We start from the raw sequence: 13,686 nt of genomic DNA on the forward strand, positions 1-13,686 counted from the left end.
ATTAATGTCTATTACATCCATATCCACTTCTTTAGGGTAAGATTTGTTAATTAAGTTCAACTTTCAAAGACCAATAATAGGAAATTGACTTTCATGCTTAGAACAAAAGTGAAATATTTCTATATCTAAATTGTATTTGGTAAAGAAATAAGAGAACAAAGCAGTGTGAATCCCATGCCTTCTGCCATGCTTGTAATTGTTCTAAGTCCTTTAATAGTCCTATATTTAATAGTCCTATATAAGTCCTATAATATCAAACTCAAGACTCGTTTTTGCTTTTTGCTTTTTTTTTTTTTTTTCCTTGCAAAAGACATTCATTTCCCATTCTGGCCATTGTTGTTTTTTGGATTGTCGGAACTCAAACATATTCATGACACAGTTGTTCAGTGTTCCTTTAAGGAGAGTCCGTGTTTACCTTCTCCAAAGCCTTAAGGTTGCCTGGATCGGGAGCACTAATAAGAAGTTGTAGATAGGAGCAGGAGATGGCTGCAAGGTCTTCAAAGGCAAGCTCTCCTTTTCGAATGAGAGCCCAGACCAAAGTTGAGAATGGCGTTAGAAGCAGGAGCGCAGTGGTTAACAGACCAGCTTCAAGATCCTCTAGGTAAGGCTGTGCAAGGGAGTCAAGGATTCCAGTCCACTCAGAAGCCTACACTACAGAGTAAAGCAATCAAGTCTATGCCTTTATAATATTAATATTTATTCTTCAAAATAAATGTAAAGTCTTTGGGATCAAAGACAATATTTTATATACTCATCTATTCTACTTACAGCATGTAGTATGATACTAAAATGATACTAAAAATTTGTGGATGATTAATAATATTTATATGAATAATCAATCAAAATACCATCAATTTTCCTTTAGATGATGACCTAAAATTTTTATTTTATTTTATTTAAAGATTTCACTCATTTATTTGAGAGAGAGAGAACACAAGCAGGGGGAGGGGCACAGGGAAAGGGAGAAGGTGGCTCCCCAGTGAGCAAGGAGCCCAATGCAGGGCTCCATCTCAGGACTTTGGGATCATGACCTGAGCCAAAGGCAGATGCTTAATCGACTGTACCACCCAGGCACCCTGACAACCTAAAATTTTTAAAAATATTTTAATTAGATCTAGGTAGTCAGTATCAGGAGAAAAGAAACTCTGTAGCACTCTTAGTGAGAATTACTGTTTTCACATAATTTTAGCACCACTCATTTAATAAATATATCATAGATTTAATTTTTAAAAAATACCTTCAAGAGTTCAAGTGTAACCTAATATTAACAGGGTATCTTGAAACTAGATGAAAGGAAAGTAAGAACACTTTTCCCTCTTGTATCACTTTATAAAACATTTAATTAACAATTTTGTGACAATTAACAGAGGCTTTAATCACTGATTTCTATATACCTGAACTTCTATATTTCAGATGGAAAACTTTAATATGACTTTGGTTGCAGACTATATTGCACTTCTGAAAAATATAAAACACCGGATTTACCTTTATGAGAAAATTCCTTCTTGGAGCACCTGCGTGGCTCAGTCTGTTAAGCATCTGTCTCCAACTCAGGTCCTGATCTTGGGGTCCTGATATTGAACTCTGCATTAGGTTCCCCTCTCAACATGGAGTCTGCTTGACCCTCTATCTTTGCCCTCCACCACCTTGTGCTCTCTTTTTCTCTCTCAAATAAATAAATAAAATCTTAAGAAAAAAAAGAAAAAATTCCTTCTTACCTGATCTATCTCAGTCGCTCACCTTGAGGAGTAGAATAACCTACCACAGTAAAAGAAGAATCAAGGGAGAATAGGTAATTTTGAATGAATTCCTCCAATCACCAAACATATGTACATAAAGCACAAATATGTAGAAAATATACAAATACCTTGAATTCACATCAAGTAAGTTAAATTTTAGCTATATGTTATACTATGAAATTAGGAAGTTGGTAGAATCATTAGAAAGAAAATATCTAGTACTATGCATTTTTCCATAAGCCCGAAGTGGGGGTTATAATTCTTCTTTTGGAATACTAAGGTTACATACTGAGTCATTCTACCCAAATCACAGATTTTGATAAATTATGAAAGGGTGCCAAACTGATCTTCAGATTATATATAATAACTATCAACCCTGCCTGTCAATTTCTCAGTTGCTATATCTTTACTTTTACTTTTCCCTAAAATTTATATTTTTATATAATAAAAGATAGTATATAATATATTATATATGTAATATATTATATTATTATTTATTATATTTATTCTTTTTTCTTCTTCAGAAACTAAAGAAAAATGGGGCACCTTGCTGGCTCAGTAGGAGGAGCATGCGACTCTTGATCTTGGGGTTGTGAGTTCAAACCCCACACTGAGTGTAAAGATTATGTAAAATAATTTAAAAAATTAAAAGAAAAGAAATTAAAGAAAAATGAGCTCACAATCTTTTTTTAGATCATGTACTCAATCTAAGACTATATGCCTATATAAATCAGAATCAGGCATTAGGCATATATTGAAAAGGAAATGATGGCATCTTGTTCAGGTGTTGGAGAATAGGATCTTCCATATTGCTTCTTGGAGTATTAATGAACATAGCCAAAGTGCAATATTTACCCAAATTTGAAATGAACATTATATTATATTAATTATGTAATATTAATTATGTAATATCAATATATAATATATGTAGTATATTTTATATATATATAATATATATAATTCTTGACCTAGAATTTCTGATTCTAGGTGTTCATCCTGCAGATGTTTTCCACATGTGGGCAAAGATGTTTGTACTTGAGTGTTCATCATAGTATTTTTGTGGTGTAAAAAACTGGAAATAAAACCAAAAGGTATATCTAAGATAAAGGGTTAAAAACTACTCTATTAAAAGTGATAAATACATAAATTAGACCTGCAATGTATGTTTAATGTTGTGTGGCCATTAAAAAGAATCAGATACATCTGCCTGCAAAAAAGGGGGAGAAACTCCAAGATACGCTTAAAGAGGAAAAAAAAGCATGATCCCTGACACTGTTTTAGGTTGCTACAGTTTTATACAATTTGTATAAAAAAATGAAACATGTATGTGTACATACGTATGGATTGAAAGATTGTGAACAAATTATAGAATATCTTCCCCAACTCATTCAGTGGCAATGCCTGTCTTCCTGTTGCTCAGAAGAAAGGACAAAATACAAAGGAAAACAGACCAAAAAACCCAAAACCATAAATTGAAATCATTTTTTGATTCTGTGTGTGTGTGAGTGTGTGTGTGTGTGTGTGTGTGCTTCTGTCTCTTTTAATCAGTGCATTAACAAATGTGGCTTTACCCTCAGAATACATCCAACCACTGTCTACTTCTACTGCTCCTTGATCTAAGACACCATCATCTCTTTTCTTGATTATTGGAATAACTCTCAACTGTTCAACCTGCTATAAAATGTCTTTTCTCTTTTGCAGTATTTATTAAGTAATCTGTACACCAAACTGGGGCTTGAACTCATGACCCCTAAGATCAAGAGTCACATGATTTATCAACTGAGCCAGCCAGGCACCCAAATATCATTTCTGCTAAAGATATCTGTTGAGTCCTAGCACCTTGTTTATGGGCAAGATTGAGCTCTAGAACTGTATCAGAATTGTATCTAGAATTGTACCAGGTTCAAAACAAGAATGCTTTATTACTTTAAAACTTGGGCCGCTCTGAGAGCAAGGGTATCAAGGTCAGCTTAGCTTATTCACACAGGAAACACTAAGAATAACTCCAAAGAGATGCCAGAAATCAGAAACCATATGGTAAGTATTAAACTGAGTGGTTAGACATTGAATAAACAAGAAAAAAAGGATCAGTCATAAGGTGACTTTAATGAATTTTGCTCTCTCCTAGAATCCTTTACCCCTTTAATTGTTTGTTGTGGGGTTTTTTTAAACATGTAACATGTAACAGCTGTTTTCCGAGGGCATGTGAAATGCTTTCTGCTGGCTATGACAACCGATCTTATTTTGGAGGTAACCATCTCATCAGAAAAATCCATGCAGGAACCATTGTTTTAACTGACACTCTTCACACCTCAAGGCAAATGCCACCGAGAATCCTGCATAGCCTTATGACATAGATGGTGGTTTTGAAACTGTTTTTAGCAATTAAAACCTCAGTGAATGGGACCTTATATATTGAATTTTATATATAGATCTGTATCTTTGCTGTTATAAATATTTGTATATTAACATGTCTCTCTAATATAATATATAATATACTTAAGAGAGTATTTTCTCTAAAGACAAGATTCTGCCTGCTCAGCTTTCCCTTGTCCATCCCTTTGCTCCGCTAAAAAGGGGTTGATTATGACACATCTTCATAAAACCTCAGGATGTTATGAATAACCCATAAATTGGAACAATTCTTTGTATACATTGATGTTTCGCTTTTTAAAAAAAAAAAATATTTATTTATTTGACAGACAGAGATCACAAGTAGGCAGAGCAGCAGGCAGAGAGAGGAAGGGAAGCAGGCTCCCGGCTGAGCAGAGAGTCCAATGCAGGGCTTGGTTCCAGGACCCTGAGATCATGACCTGAGCAGAAGGCAGAGGCTTAACCCACTGAGCCACCCAGGTGCCCCTCACTTTTTTTTTTTTTTTTTTTGAGAACCAGATGAGCTTTATGAACTTTCCATGTCCTAGAAAAATACATACAGCCAGGTGTTCACAAAATTTTCTATGATGTTTCAGTGACTTAAAGACCTTCTAACTATTCAAGATTTCAATAAAGTCCTTGTGAGGGTGTGAGCAGGGCAGAGATTTCTTGGGCTTTTGTGAAAGCTTAAAAAGGAATAAGTGTAAAAGGGAAGGAATCTACCACCTTGCCTAGTACGTATGGCAGATTGTCTAGATCCAAACCCTCCTTTTTCTAGTTCCGACTCCCACACTGTTCTTATTACATTATGCGAGGTGAACGTAATTATAAATGCACATAAATAGCATTAGACGTACTTCTCCAGCTAATTTCTCCAGTCAAAGCAAAAATTCAAGTTTTCTATTTTGCTCCTAAGGCTTTAATTATATATTTTCCAATCAAAAAGGTCATAGAAACAAAACATATCATTTCAGGGGTGCCTGGGTGGCTCAGTCATTAAGCGTCTGCCTTTGGCTCAGGTCATGATCCAGGTCCTGGGATGGAGCCCCGCACCCACCGGGCTCACTGCTCAGCAGGAAGCCTGGTTCTCTCTCTCCCACTCCCCCTGCTTGTGTTCCTGCTCTCACTGTCTCTCTATCAAATAAATAAATAAAATCTTTTAAAAAGAAAACAAAAACAAAACTTATCATTTTACTAAAATAGCATTTCCTCCATTAAATTGGGATGTCTTTCTCCCCTCCAAAAAATATTACCTGAGGCATTGTGAATAAATTTGGAAGCAACTTTGCTGCCTTTAACTTTTAGAGTTTAAAGAATAAATTATTGTAAAGTGAGTCTCTGTTGGAGAGTATGCAGAACAGAAATATTATACATAATTTTATGAAATATATATTACGTGAAAAATTTTTAAAGAATAAGGAATTAATTGTGTTATGTTGGTAGTAATACAGAGCGTGTTTAGGAGAGAGAAAGAGAAATCCTATATTGTACAACACATTAGTAAATAGATAAATGCATTAGTTCTCTGTTGTACAACAAATCATCCCCAAACTTAACTGCTTTTTTAATTTCTTTTTTTTTTCTGGGGTTTTTTTTTTCAACTTTTTACTTAAATTCCAGTTAACATGCAGTGTAATAATGGTTTCAGGTGTAGAATTAGTGACTCAACACTTCCATACATTGCCTGGTGCTCATCCCAAGTGCCTTCCTTAATCCCCATCACCTGTTTAACCCATCCCCCCACCCACTTCCCCTCTGGTAACCAGCACTTCATTCTCCAAAGTTAAGAGTCTAGAACTTAGCTGCTTTAAGCAACAACTATTTATTTCTTACCCAGTTCCTGAAGGTAAGGAATTCAGGAGCAACTTAGCAATGTGGTTCTGCATCAGGATTTCACATGAGTTTGCACTCAAGATGTCAGTGGAGGGTTCAGTCACCTGACAGTTTAACTAGGGCTAAAGGTTTGTTTTCCAAACGGCTCACTCACATGGCCATTACTGAAAGCCGCAGCTCCTTGACACATGAACTCTCCATAACCTTCATGAATATGTTTAGGACATGGCAGCTAGCTTCTCCAGAATGTGTAATCCAAGAGATACAGGGCAAGAAGGATGCTACAAGGTCTTTTAAGGCCCCTGGTCTCTGAATCATGTACCATCACTTCCTCTGTTTTCTATTTGTAACCAATATATAACTAATCCAGCTCAAGCTCAAAAGGAAGAATATTAAGCAACACCTCTCAAAGGAAGGAGTATCAAAATATTTGCCCACTTTTTTTTTAAAGATTTTATTTATTTGTTTGACAGAGATCACAAGTAGGCAGAGAGGTAGAGAGAGAGAAAGGGAAGCAGGCTCCCCGCTGAGCAGAGAGCCCGATGTGGGGCTCGATCCCAGGACCCTGACATCATGACCTGAGCTGAGGCACAGGTTTAACCCACTGAGCCACCCAGGCGCCCCACCCGTGTATTTTTAATCATCACAACACATATAAACAGGTGACATTGAAACTTTGCATGTTAAACTTTAAAATGTTAATGATAATTTTTCATGAAATTCACTTCACTGTGAGCCCTGTGAAGTTGGAGGGAGTATTTATGATCATCATATTCTCCATTGAATACCTCAGTTTATCACAGAATGACTTGTTTATGATGGGTACTTCCTATTTGTTGATTGAATTAATCAATCAGTGAAGCATGTTAATCTATGGTTCCCCATCCAAAAGAGAGTCCTTTGGAGATACCCCTCTGCTATGTTCATTTCTTCAGATTTGCCAAGTCTGGAGTTCCTCCCCTGCCGCCTCCAAAATCATATTCATAGTTTAACAAACTTTGAGGCAAACTTTTTTTTTTTAAAGATTTTATTTATTTATTTGACAGACAGAGATCACAAGTAGGGAGAGAGGCAGGCAGAGAGAGAGAGAGGAGGAAGCAGGCTCCCTGCCAAGCAGAGAGCCCGATGCGGGGCTTGATCCCAGGACTCTGGGATCATGACCTGAGCGAAAGGCAGAGGCTTTAACCCACTGAGCCACCCAGGTGCCCCAAGGCAAACTTTTTTTTAAAGAACATTATTGTTTAAAACGATTTTTCATAATGTGGATAAACAATAAAAGCTGACTGATCTTGAGCATTTAAAGTAATAATTTCAACAATATCAACATTTTTTAATTTTCCCTAGAAGATGCAGCTTGATAATTCAAATTCACCAACTTCTAATTTGAACTGTCACATGCAATGAACAAGATGAGACCTGGAGGTCCTTTGCTGTTTGCATATCAAAGAATGTCCATGGAGTACTGATGATTTGCAGGATAATTAAATCTTTCTGACTTTTACTCCCACCACTGTGCTGAAATCGCTCTTGTTAATGCACCATTGACCTTCTCACTAACAAATTCATTAGGCATCCTTCCATCTTCTTTACCTTATTTGAACTTTATCTTAAATTTGCAATTTTTTTTACTAGATCCTTCTTAAAGTAATTTATATCAGCCATAAAGCGTTGGATTGTGCTGCAGTAATAAACAACCCCCAAATCTAGTTTCTAACGAGGCTGTTCATTCCTCACTTACATAAGGCTGGTTCTTCTCTACATCATTGCACTTCAGGCCCCAAGCTGTTGGAGAAGCTTCTCTGTGTTGCATTGTCTCTCATTATGGCAGGAGAAAAGGAGAATTTGGTGGCACACATCCAACCCTTAAAGCTATAGCCCAGAAGTGACCCATCTCACTTCTATTTATGTGTATTAGCTAAAGCAAATCAGATAATCAAGTCTCATTTCAGGGAAGTATGATCATTGTCCTAGGATTCTTCTAGCTGTCCTCATTCCACTCAGATCCTTTCTTCTCTGCTTTCTTGTTTTCTGTTCAAACTTAAATCCAGTGGATTTCAGGCCTTGACTGTGTATAGGATTCACCTGAGGAGCCGGCTGGAAATGTAGCTTCCATTTCCTGTTTCAGTTTGTATTCTGTATTTTATTTGGAAGCACTTTCAAATGAAAAGAAAGTTACCCATTCACTCAGATCGAGTCACACTGAAATTCCTAATGTCCCTCAAACACTCCAGAAGTGTTCCCGCATGAGAGCCTCAGCACTTGCCCAGAACGCTCTTCCCACGAACTCGCACGCTCTGTTCCCTCAAGTTTGTCAGGGCTTGGCTGAAGACCCTGTAAGTGAGATCTAATTAGACTACTTTGCTACTTTATTATTTCCATATTCCTTATCACCATGTAAGACCGTACATATTGTTATATTTGTTTACTTTGTCTCCCCTACTAAAATTTGAGCTTCATAATGGTAGGAATTACTGTCTGTTTGTTTACTTGCCTACTTTCCAGACCTAAATATTGTCTGGCACATAGACACTCACTAAACACATAGTTCAGTGACTATATCAGTGTAATGAAGATGTGACGACATTATTTTGGATATACTGAGAGAATAACCTACAGATAATTTCTTAAAAAGAGAGCTCTTGATCTTTCAGAATCTAAACATAGCATAAAATCATAGTTACTAAAATCATGTGTTATTCTTATTGTAAAAGACAAGCAGAAGGCTAAAACTTGTAAGAATCCAGAAATAAAATTAACTATAAATGGAATCTCAAAGGACTTTCTGTTGGACAGATGGCATTGGGACTCACGGCTGGCAAGACAACTAATAATAACAGGAACCATCATTTATTGAGTATTTGCAATGGAATGTCATTGTGTTTCATTCAGCTATCGCAAGAGTCACGTGAAGCAGATGTTATAATCATCAGCTCCATTTTACAGTTAGGAAAATAAAGGTTCAGAGAGATTCGGCTCAAAATCATAGAAATAATGAATGGCAGAGCTAAGATTTCTTTTTTTTTTATTTTATTAACTTATTTGAGAAAGAGAGTGCACACAAGAGAGAGCACAAGCAAGAGAAGTAACAGAGGAAGAGGGAGAAGCAGGCTTCTGGCTGAGTAGGGAGTCTAACGTGGGGCTCCATCCCAGGACCTTGGGATCATGACCCGAGCCAAAGGCAGATGCTTAACAGACTGGGCCACCCAGGCACCCCAGAAACAAGATTTGAACTAAGATGTATTGTACTCCAAGGTTTATGTTTTTAAATTCTGAATCATCTTGTAATTTGTTGAGCAAAAATTATATTGAAATACCTACCTCACTTCTTACACACGCACACACACACACATACACACACATCATTACTATTATAGAAACTATTTTCTTTTTTTTTTTAAAGATTTTATTTATTTATTTGACAGAGAGAGAGATCACAAGTAGGCAGAGAGGCAGGCAGAGAGAGAGGAGGAAGCAGGCTCCCTGCAGAGCAGAGAGCCCGATGCGGGGCTCGATCCCAGGACCCTGAGATCATGACCTGAGCCGAAGGCAGCGGCTTAATCCACTGAGCCACCCAGGTGCCCCTAGAAACTATTTTCTTTGCTCATTGAGAAAAAGCAACTCCTCATTCATTAAAATTTTATCATGAGATTGTAGTAATTCAGTCCCACCTTCGGGCTCCACTTCTCACTCTAGTTCTCCTGCTGTTCCCACCACATCTGCAGTTACTTCCTCCACTGAAGTCTTGATCCCCTCAAAGTCGTCCATGAGGGCTGGAATCAACTTCTTCCATATTTCTATTCATATTGATATTTTACCTCTTCCAATGAATCATGAACATTCTTAATAGCATCTAGAATGGTGAATCCTTTCCAGAAGATTTTCAATTGACTTTGTCCAGTTCCATCAGAGGAATCACTATCTATGGCAGCTACAGCCTTACAAAGTGAGTTTCTTAAATAACGAGACTTGAAAGTTGAAATTACTCCTTGACCCGTGGGCTGCAGTTTGGATGCCATGTTAACAGCCATGGAAACAGCATTCACTTCATTGTCCATCTCCATCAGAGCTCTTGGATGACCAGGTGCATTGGCAATGAGCAGTCATATTTTGGAAGAAAAAAAATTTTTTCTGAGTAGTAGGTCTCATCAGTGAGCTTAAAATACTCAATCAACCACATGGTAAATGGATGTGTTGTCATCCAGGCTTTGTGTTCGATTTCTAGAGCACAGGCAGAGTACATGTAGCATCATTCTTCAAGGCCCTAGGATTTTTTTTTTAAGATTTTATTTATTTATTTATTTATTTGACAGAGAAATAGAGAGCACAAGTAAGCAGAGCGACAGGCAGAGAGAGAGAGAGAGAGAAGCAGGCTCTCCGCCAAGCAGGGACCCCAACGTAGGGCTTGATCCCAGGACCCTGGAAACATGACCTGAGCCAAAGGCAGCCCTTAAGCAACTGAGCCACCCCGGCCCTAGGATTTTTGGAGCAGTAAATGATCATTGGTTTCAACATAAATTCACCAGCTGCATTAGCCCCTTAACAAGAGAGTCAGACTGTCCTTTGAAGCTTTGAAGCTAGACATTGACTTTTTCTCTGAAGCTATGAAAGTCCTAGATCACACCTTCTTCCAGATGATTCCATCTACACTGAAAATCTGCAATAATTATCTTAGCTGGATCTTCTGGGTCACCTGCTGTAGCTTCTACATCAGCACTTGCTGCTTCACCTGCCACTTTTATGTTACGGGGATGACTTTCCTTAAATGTCATGAACCGGTTTCTGCTGGCTTCAGACTTTCCTTCTGCAGCTTCCTTGGCTCTCTCAGCCTTCACAGAATTGAAGAGAGTTAGGGCCTCGCTCTGCATTAGGCTTTGGTTTAAGGGAATGTTAGGACTGGTTTGATCTTCTCTCCAGACCGTTAAAACTTTCTCCATCTCAGCAATAAGGCCATTTTACTTTCTTATGATTTGTGAGTTCACTGGAACAGGACTTTGAATTCTCTTCAAGAATTTTTCCTTTGCGTTCACAGCTTGGCTTGCTGGCGTGAGAGGCCTGGCCGTCGGCCTCCCTCTGTCTTTGACATGCCCTCCTCACTAAGCTGAGTCTTTTCTAGCTTTTGATTTAAAGTGAGAAATGTATGACTTCTCCATTCACTTGAATGCTTACAGGCTACTGCAGGGTCATTCATTGGCTTAATTTGAAAATTGTTGCATCTAGGGAAGAGGAAGGCCTGAGGAGAAAGAGAGAGGCGAACTGTGGTCGGTGGAGCCATCAGAACACACACCAACATTTATCAAGTTTGACATTTTTCGGTCATGTTTTGTGGTACCCCAAAACAATTACAGTGGTAACACCATAGACCGCTGATTACAAACCACCATAACTAGTATAATAATAATGAAGAGGTTTGAAATATTGTGAAAATTACCCAAATGTGACACAGAGAGAAGCAGTGAGCAAATGCTATTGGAAAAATGGTGTCAGCAGACTTGCTCAACTCAGGGCCACAAGTGTTCTATTTGTTATTAAAAAAAAAAAAAAAAAACCACAATATATGCAAAGTGCAATAAAGGAAAATGCAATAAAACAAGATAGGACTATAATGATATATCAATAAAATTGATTAATGAACTATCAAAAAGGATGGCATACATTTTATATTTTAACATGGAAAGTGTCTTTTTTTTTTAAGAAAATAAGAGATAAGTAGCTGTTCATCTAATGCTAACAGTGGCAATCACTGGGCTTAGGCATTTTCAGTGACAACTTTCTGAATGTCCCTACTGATTGAATTTTCTATGTGAAAAAGTAGCAATAGGTATATATTTCACTCACATGTGGAATTTAAGAAACAAAACAAATGGACAAAGAAAAAGAGACAACAACAGCAGCAAAAAAAAAAAAAAAAAAAACAGATTCTTAAAAACAGAACAAACTCATGGTTGCCAGAGGGGAGGTGGGTAGGGGTTGGGATGGGATGGGTGAAAGAGATAAAGGGAATTAAGAAGCACATGTTTCCAGTTAAAAAATAAATAAGTCACCAAGATAAAAAAAATAACATAGGAAATACTGTTCATAAGATTGTAGTGATGTTGTTCAACAAAAAATGATGACTACATTTATCATAGTGAGCCCTGAGAGCTGTAGAGTGAATCATCATGTCATATTGTACACTTGACACTGATATAACACTGCATGTTAATTATATTTCAATTAAAAATTAAAAAGGAAGGGAGGGGGTGGGTGGGGGAAGAAATAAACAATTTGTGGTAAATTTTAAGAGGGAATTTAGATGAAACTTAGATTTCTTCATCAGGATATACATTTTCTTTTGCTAACTGGTAATTAATACATTATGCCTTTTATAACATAAACTGAGTGTGTTAAAAATAAAATCAACTTCACTAGACGTGCCAAATAAATATTATCCTAAAATTTTATTTTAGAAAATAAATGAGTCTTCCTACAGTTCACATCCAATTATATACTTAAATTCTTTCACTCTAATTTTTCTCAATTTTGCCAAATCACTTCTCATTGTGTTTCCCTTAAGTTCATTAAGTGGATAAAATATATCACCGCAAAAATGTACGACGCAGACATATATATCAATCTAAGGGATTCAAAAAGATTAATTTTATATTATAAGCATTCTTAAAAATAAGAAGCCTACAGTATGATTAATTTTCATTAACAATTGAACATTAATAATTACAAGCTAAATAACTTTTCTCCACAAAGGAATGAAGATAAAATTTACAGTTGTTTAAAAAAAATTACAGCCATTAAATATCCAAACTTGTTCAGAATACTGAGTCTTCTGCTGATGGCAGAAGAAAGATCCTTTGTTTTTAAGTAAATCAAGTTAATTGGAGTTAAAGGCGTCCATCTTACCTATCCTGTGACCCTCTTTACAATGTGCTCACTGTGTTTATTTCAAAAGTAATTAAACCTAACAATCCAGAATATACAATGTAACCTTGTATTATTTTTACAACATTGGCAAGGAATTGTATATTTTGAAAAAAACATGAACTCGAAGAACTACTAAAGAATTTAACTTCTATATGACTTATTAGATAAAATAAGCTTTAGGTCATTCTACTTTCTGGTATTTTCTCTGACCAGTTATAGTCCAATGTGGCCTTAAGAAAGTAGATTAAACTTTGCCTAATTTTTATGAGAAAATTTAATCCCATCCACTTTAACAAGATAGTGGATGCTTAGAATGACTAATTTTAAATCAACTTAAAAGTCATTCTGTTATCCAGGGATCACATGGCAGATAGCACAGCGACAGAGTGTTTTCCCATATCATATAACTGGCAGAATTAAAGTCTTGCCCCATGAGAAAGAGACCAAATTTAGTGTGAAATTGAACACAACAGTCATGAACACTAGTTGAGTTTAGTATTGTGATGCTATTGTTTGCCATGACAGAAGGCGACAGAAAGAATCTTTTTCCTCTCCCAAATCGTTGAACTCCCACCAACGATCACAGTAAATAAGTTTTAAACATATGTAAATGGGGATACCCTTGGTACCAGGGAATCACAAAAATGTCCACTTAATTAACAAGTCTTTAGAAAGACATGTTTCGGCAGTATTTGAACACTTCATAAACACAGTTATCGATACTGTCTCGGGTGGATTAAAATGAGTTGGGTTACTCAAACTCTCTTCATCACACTTCTTTTCCTCCAACAAAATACACATTTGTTTTTTTATATAAAAATTACCT

At 36.7% G+C, this 13,686-nt stretch overlaps 1 pseudogene; it reads right to left on the minus strand.

The window, feature by feature from the left end:
* Positions 1-394: 394 nt before the first annotated feature.
* Positions 395-11,133, minus strand: LOC123940781 (annotated as a pseudogene).
* Positions 11,134-13,686: the final 2,553 nt, after the last annotated feature.

This window comes from Meles meles, chromosome 4 (assembly GCF_922984935.1).
Source record: "Meles meles chromosome 4, mMelMel3.1 paternal haplotype, whole genome shotgun sequence".
Classification (NCBI taxonomy): domain Eukaryota; kingdom Metazoa; phylum Chordata; class Mammalia; order Carnivora; family Mustelidae; genus Meles; species Meles meles.